Raw genomic sequence first — 6,000 nt, forward strand, 5'->3', positions numbered from 1 at the left:
TGAAATTCTGTTTGAGGGGGCTGTAGTGGATGTTTCAAAAAATCAGGAGCAAGTTATCGGCAAGTGCTTCATGTTTTGGGTACTCACAATTAATATGCCAATTGCTACAGAGAGAATGAGGGAGCTGTCGTAAACTGCCCCAAAAAATGCAAGCAGCTGCCTGCTGATTTTAACCAGAATATTTATCCTGGATAAACTTGCTTAAAATAAAATGAAGCCAAGAAAAAAAAAAAATTAGTATTCTTGATCTGGTTATTTTGATAGAAAGTAAGTTTGAGCACAAGCATATGGGCAGGAAGGGTTTGAATGAGAGGATGTGTAAACAAGGTTGGTTCTGTCTGGTTTGTACTACCAAGCCCTTGGTGGTTTACTTTCTTTTTAATTAATGTGCACCACAGAGGAGCTGGTATTTTCAGACACTTTGAAGGCAAGTCAGCAAGTGCAGAGTGAAACTGCAGGTTAAAGTGGAGCATGTGTTTCCTGTATCAGCAAAGCTCACAGCTGCAGCATGTCCAAACTACATGGGTGAAGTTTTGACATCCTCTTTTAAGAGGCTAAATGCCTGATCAGTTAAAGGGGGTGAATGCTGAGGGGCAGGACCATGGTTTAAAAATAATATAGCAGCAAGAAAAATTTATATTGAACATCTACATTTGAGAAATACCAGGAATTGCACAGTAAATTACTTTAAAAAGACCCTAGTTACAGCAAAAAACAAACCAAAAATACCACCCTGTCAAATTGTTAGGGACATGCAGAAATTTTATTAAATTTCCTCAAATTCTTTATAGAATTTACAGTAATTCAGTTTAACAGCTTTCACAGAGGTTTATTTAAAGATCTTAAATTTGATTAAAACTGGTTTGATTTGATTAAAAACTTAAATTTGATTTGGCGATTTGCCTATCTGTATGGCTGCTTCCCATCAGTTGTCATACTGATGACATTTCTTCCCTCCTGATTTCACAGTGGCTTCTTTCAAATCACTAATGAAATAGTACCAAAATAATTTTATTTATTTTACTGCAGGCCTTACCTAATATAAAAGTTCATCCTCATAATGTGACAGAGGCTGCTACATCATCCACAAAGGGCAACAAAGCAGCAAAACAAGTCTGTGGCAGAACACCAGAACAGAAGCAGGAGTCTCAATTTAGATAGCCAGGTTGGTGCTTTCTTTTAAGCAAAGGCAAGCATTAAAAAAGAAGTCTGAAGCTTTCCCCAGATACAAAGGCTTCCTCTTGTACAGACTCAGGCTGAGCAAGCCCAGTTATATTCTGGACACAACAGTGCGGCATCTGCAGGGCAGAGCTGCCCCAAGCATGTGACATTGACACCCCACCCAGCTCAGGAGGCACCCACTTTGTTGGTCTGTCACGAAGGTGAAATGTCTATGGACTGTTTTTTAAATGGAGTATTTCTTCCCATTCTCCCAAATCCTTCTGATCCTCCTTTGGCAGTGTTTGAAGCTTTAAATATTGGATGAGTAATTTTCCTTTAAGGTTTTTTTGCAGTCTTTCAGAAGACTTTGAAGGGAAAGAAGGGTCAAAGAGTCCTCAAACTTTTAGGTGTCAAAGGCATGCTTCTCCACATTTCACGAGTGGAAGGAACAAGTCTTATTACTCCTGTATTTCCTAGTCCCTCCAAAACTGAGGCCTGCAAGGCTTTGTCCGCTTATGTCAGTCAATGGGCCACAGCCATAGAACAGTACATGGTGTCTGGCACAAAGGGGGCAATACAGTTGTGGAAGAACATGATAGTGAGGACCAGGAGCCAGTAGGGAACGGGAAGGTGCTGTATGTCCTGAATGTGCTGCAAAGATAAGATGTGCCCTCACTCTCCACGAAAATAGCCCAGCTTCACACCAGTGTTACTTTCTGCAAGCCACTGAAGAGCACAAGAGATTTAAGAAGTGATGGCAGTTAAAAGGGAAGTAAAAGGCAGCTCCATATACCTCTAAGTGAAATTTGAGATGTACTGACTCTAAAACATGCCTTCTGTAACACTATCCAGTAAAAAAAAAAAAACAAAAAAGCTTTCTTATTTTTGTAAAGGTTCTGGCTGCAAGAGACTGTTTTGAGCAGGCTTTGTTAAGAGTCCACTGCACATCCTTAAGTGAAACACAACAGAAAGGTACAGTATAAACAGGAGTCAGAACACAACTACAGAAACCAGTTGAGAGTACTGTCATGAGAAGGAACCCATCTAATAGATCAAGGTGCATAAAAATTGCAGACTGAAGTTGCTTGTAATGCTTGTTCCTAGGCAGAATGCAAGGAGGAATTGAAGTTAAGGTCTAGGAAGAGAACAGTACTGTCCACATTAGCTATTTCCTATCCTGAATCCTGTGAGCCAGAAGGCAGTTCAGAGGGAGGCTACCAGCTAGTTTTGTGCACAGTATGCTCCTCTGAGCCACCTACAGTCAAAAAGTAACTGGCTCAGAAAGCTGCTGCCAGTCTGAGTAACACCTGAGCTCCCTAGAAGGCTCTAGGCAGGGAACTCTTGGCTGGTGGCTCACAGATGCAATCTTAGCACTGCTCTGCAGGGTTGACCCAAGGGGTGTGAATGCCCTCTCCTGGCCAAGACTGGCTCCTGTTGCTCCAGTGGCAGTGCTCCTGCACCAGGGATTTCCAGGATAGAGATGGGGAAAAAAAACATGTACAACTTTTTTGGATTCTTGCTGGATAATGCCATCCAAGCCCAGCTACCCACTTTATCAAGTACACTGATTGTAAGGGCTGAAACAAACCCCAGCACACAGAGCATGTTCCCTGGGAAAAACAAAAAGTATTAGAAATTCCTGGGAGTGGAGAGCACTGAACGACAAAACCCACTGCATATAAAATGCCGAATTCTCCATGACTCCTAAGCCCAGATTCTCTTCAAACAGAGTAGGACCCTTCACCTTGCACCACCCTGTCACAGTCCCTGAGCTCTGCCCACTGAGCTCCCATGGCTGCAGGCCAGTGAGGCTAAAGCCACCTGAGTCTCAGGCAGAACTCAGCTGGCCTGTGGCTAGAATGCTCCTGATCTGCAGCAGAACTGTGCAATAAACCCAAGATAAAAGCAAAGGGAAACCCAAGATAAAAGCATTGGGAAACTTACCTGGTCCGCAGAGCAGGGGAGGCATATCAGGGCCGTACAGGAAGCTAGGCTGTACCTCTTCATTTGTGTGACCTGTTGCAGTTACCCCAGCAGTCTGGTCTGTGAGCACCAGCAGCTCCAGAGTAGTGAGTGAGTCTGTTTATTGCTGCCTACACCAAAGCAAGTTTTACAGTGGTCATCTGCTGCAGACATCCTTCTTAGAAGGAGTTTTGTACACATTTTGTTTTCCAGCGAGCCAAAACAGCTTCTGAGATGAATGCACGCTTTGTCTGATGTATTGACCCCTTTGTGGGCTACAGAAGTCACTGTGCTGTGCTTGTAAATGCTGCATGAGCACAAAACTTAAATGTCAGACAGGATGCGATGCCCTATGCTCACCACAGCTTTCTCTCTGAGAGCTGGAATCAGAGGACACTAATCAGTTTCAGCTTCTGCAAGAGATTAATCTCTTTTCAGTGGGTCATGGCTAATACTGCCTTGTTTTATAAATAACACTTTTCTATAGTCACTGAAGCAAGTCTCCCTAACATCACCATTCCAGCAGACTACTCATGTGCTGTATAATCCTTTCCTTCCACTTGAGACAGATCTTGTTTCACTGCACCAAAAAGAGGAGAGAAACTCAAATCTTATAAAGCCCCAGAATAGATTCACACTAAAAAATGTGCAATTCAGGTTCTTCTCACAGTAATTTGAACATGTGGTTTCAATCAACCATGTGCAAGGCATCTTCTGCTGGGACCAGTACAGACACTGCTGCAGAATCAGCAGGTTCTGCTGGCCAAAGTACAGAATGATGAACACATTTCGTTCCTGTCTCTTTCACTCCGAAGTCTCTATTCCATGGGAGTTCTCCTATATTAAGTACTGACTGTCTGTGATTGTAGATGCTAAAATATGCCAAGAAAACTAAGCTGTCAGGCTGACACTAGAGAATTAGAGTGCATTTTCTGGCATCAGTGTAGAAAACACCACTCATTGCATACAGAAAGCAACAGGAAAAACTGGAAGATCATGTGCCATTTCCTGCTTACCTCACTACTTCTTTCAGGTTCTTTTAATCATTGGACAAAACAAGCTGGCCTTGGTCTAGAAAACACCAAAGAAATTCACCTCCCTAGAGTGTCCATTGCATTCCAAACCTTGTCTCAAACTGCTGGGTGAAGAAGAAATTGAGAACACTCCCAAGATGGGAGAAAGACAAGAGTCAATCCAAATGCCAGTGCCAGCTCCTTCCCCTTGAACCAGAAAATTGTGATAACGATTCTGCACAACTTACAGAAGAGAAGAATCCTCTCTTGAACAGACAGGCTTGACCAAGAGCATGGCACAGAAATAACAGCTCTCAAGCTGGAGAGCTCACGCTAGAAGCTGCTCCATGCATGCCAAGAGGAGGCATGTGCCAGAGAAGGTATATGCTAGCCTTACAGTTCATTTAAAAATGTAGTAAATCATGCAGAGGCATGGGAGATGAACTTATTCATCCTCTAAGGCAAGCAAAAATAATTTCAAAGGCAGAGAAATCACATGTCAGTGACCACCCTTAAGAGAAGGACAAACTTGTTAGAGGGGAAGACTTAAAACATTCCAGCACGCATTAAATTAAGGAGCAGTGGTCTACCAACAACACAAGTCACTGGGGAAGAGCAGGTGAAGCCAACTGGTAGGACAAGGGTCCAGAAGGCAAAAGTGTATCATGACCCTTTTGTGAGATGTAAATTAGAAAATATGAAAGTATATAAATGTGAATTCCTTACTACTAAGTGACCCATTCCCAGAACCAAAGAGCTATTAACATCATTGGGAGGAGGTATGGAAAGCCCTTGAAGCAAGCTCAAAGCAAAGATGGGTGATCCCAGCACAGTGAGAAAAGAAAGCAAAAACACCAACTAGGAATAAACAGAAAAAATGCACAAACCTCAAAAGACATGCTTATGTCAGGACAAAGGCATTCTGTGTCGAAAAGCTAAAGAACAACCTTAAAACACACCAATAAACCTCATCAGTTTACTCTGTGCTTTCAATTTCTTGAAGACTAGTCTCTTTTTATAAAATGACTTGGCAATCATCGAAATAATGATGCTATTATCAATGGTGGGAGGTCAGAGGGACAGGTAAGTGGCAGGGAACTCTCAAGAGTACTCTATATAATCTCTGACTCTGCCCTGAGCTCCATTGCAGACTATGACCTAGAGAACATGATCTCCTGTGTACCTTTCCTAAGACATTTACCTCTGTGATACCTAGTGAGAGGGACTAATCTGATTTTTATTTATGCCTCAACATATGTTACTCATAAAATAGAAGATTCCTATAAGGGCTGTACATGTGCTGGCAGCCCTGTCCCTGGGAAGGCTTTGCCTGGCAGCCAGTCAGGGCAGAGAACGCTTCCACGATCTCCCCCTCCCCCACACTTGCCGGTGGGACAAATGCCCAGATGCCTGGAAAGAATGCCCAGGAAACTGGGCTATGGGAGGAGCTTTTAGCACATAAAAGCAGTTAACTGTGACACAATGAGAGCCATTATTCTTTGGGTTTCTTGGAGGAAGCAGGGCCTCACCTCTAGGGTCTCTCCCCATCTCGGTTTCTCATCCTGGTGGTCCTGCTTCCCTGTCCGCACCTGCTTTGCCCTGCTTCACCATTTCCATGAACCAGCTCATCGCCACAACAACTTCATGCTCTGCTGCCTCCCCAGCAGAGCAGGTGCTGCCACAGCCAGCCGCCCCTGCCGTGTTTCCTGGGCACAGCAGTGGCTACTGCTGCTTGCACCCAGCTGCAACCACACCTGCCACAATATCAACCCGTGGCGACCAGCCTCTACCCGCCACTTGCACCGAGCCATTCACAAGAGCTGTGCAAGGCTCGCTGCAGCTTGCAGCCAACACCAGAGGCATG

At 43.9% G+C, this 6,000-nt stretch overlaps 1 pseudogene across 1 annotated transcript in view; it reads right to left on the minus strand.

Moving 5' to 3' along the window:
* LOC144247168 (lysosomal dipeptide transporter MFSD1-like) overlaps nucleotides 1-5,765 on the minus strand; it is a 54,467-nt pseudogene extending 48,702 nt beyond the window's left edge. Inside the window, exons 1-7 of the transcript XR_014958508.1 lie at nucleotides 5,726-5,765; nucleotides 5,467-5,546; nucleotides 4,863-4,994; nucleotides 4,219-4,379; nucleotides 2,663-2,771; nucleotides 1,712-1,812; nucleotides 87-200 (exon numbers count right to left, since the gene is read on the minus strand). The product of XR_014958508.1 is annotated as a lysosomal dipeptide transporter MFSD1-like (transcript). The remainder of the gene's footprint in view (nucleotides 1-86; nucleotides 201-1,711; nucleotides 1,813-2,662; nucleotides 2,772-4,218; nucleotides 4,380-4,862; nucleotides 4,995-5,466; nucleotides 5,547-5,725) is intronic.
* Nucleotides 5,766-6,000: the final 235 nt, after the last annotated feature.

Source organism: Lonchura striata, chromosome 14, assembly GCF_050655825.1.
Source record: "Lonchura striata isolate lonStrDom1 chromosome 14, ASM5065582v1, whole genome shotgun sequence".
NCBI classification, from domain to species: Eukaryota; Metazoa; Chordata; class Aves; order Passeriformes; family Estrildidae; genus Lonchura; species Lonchura striata.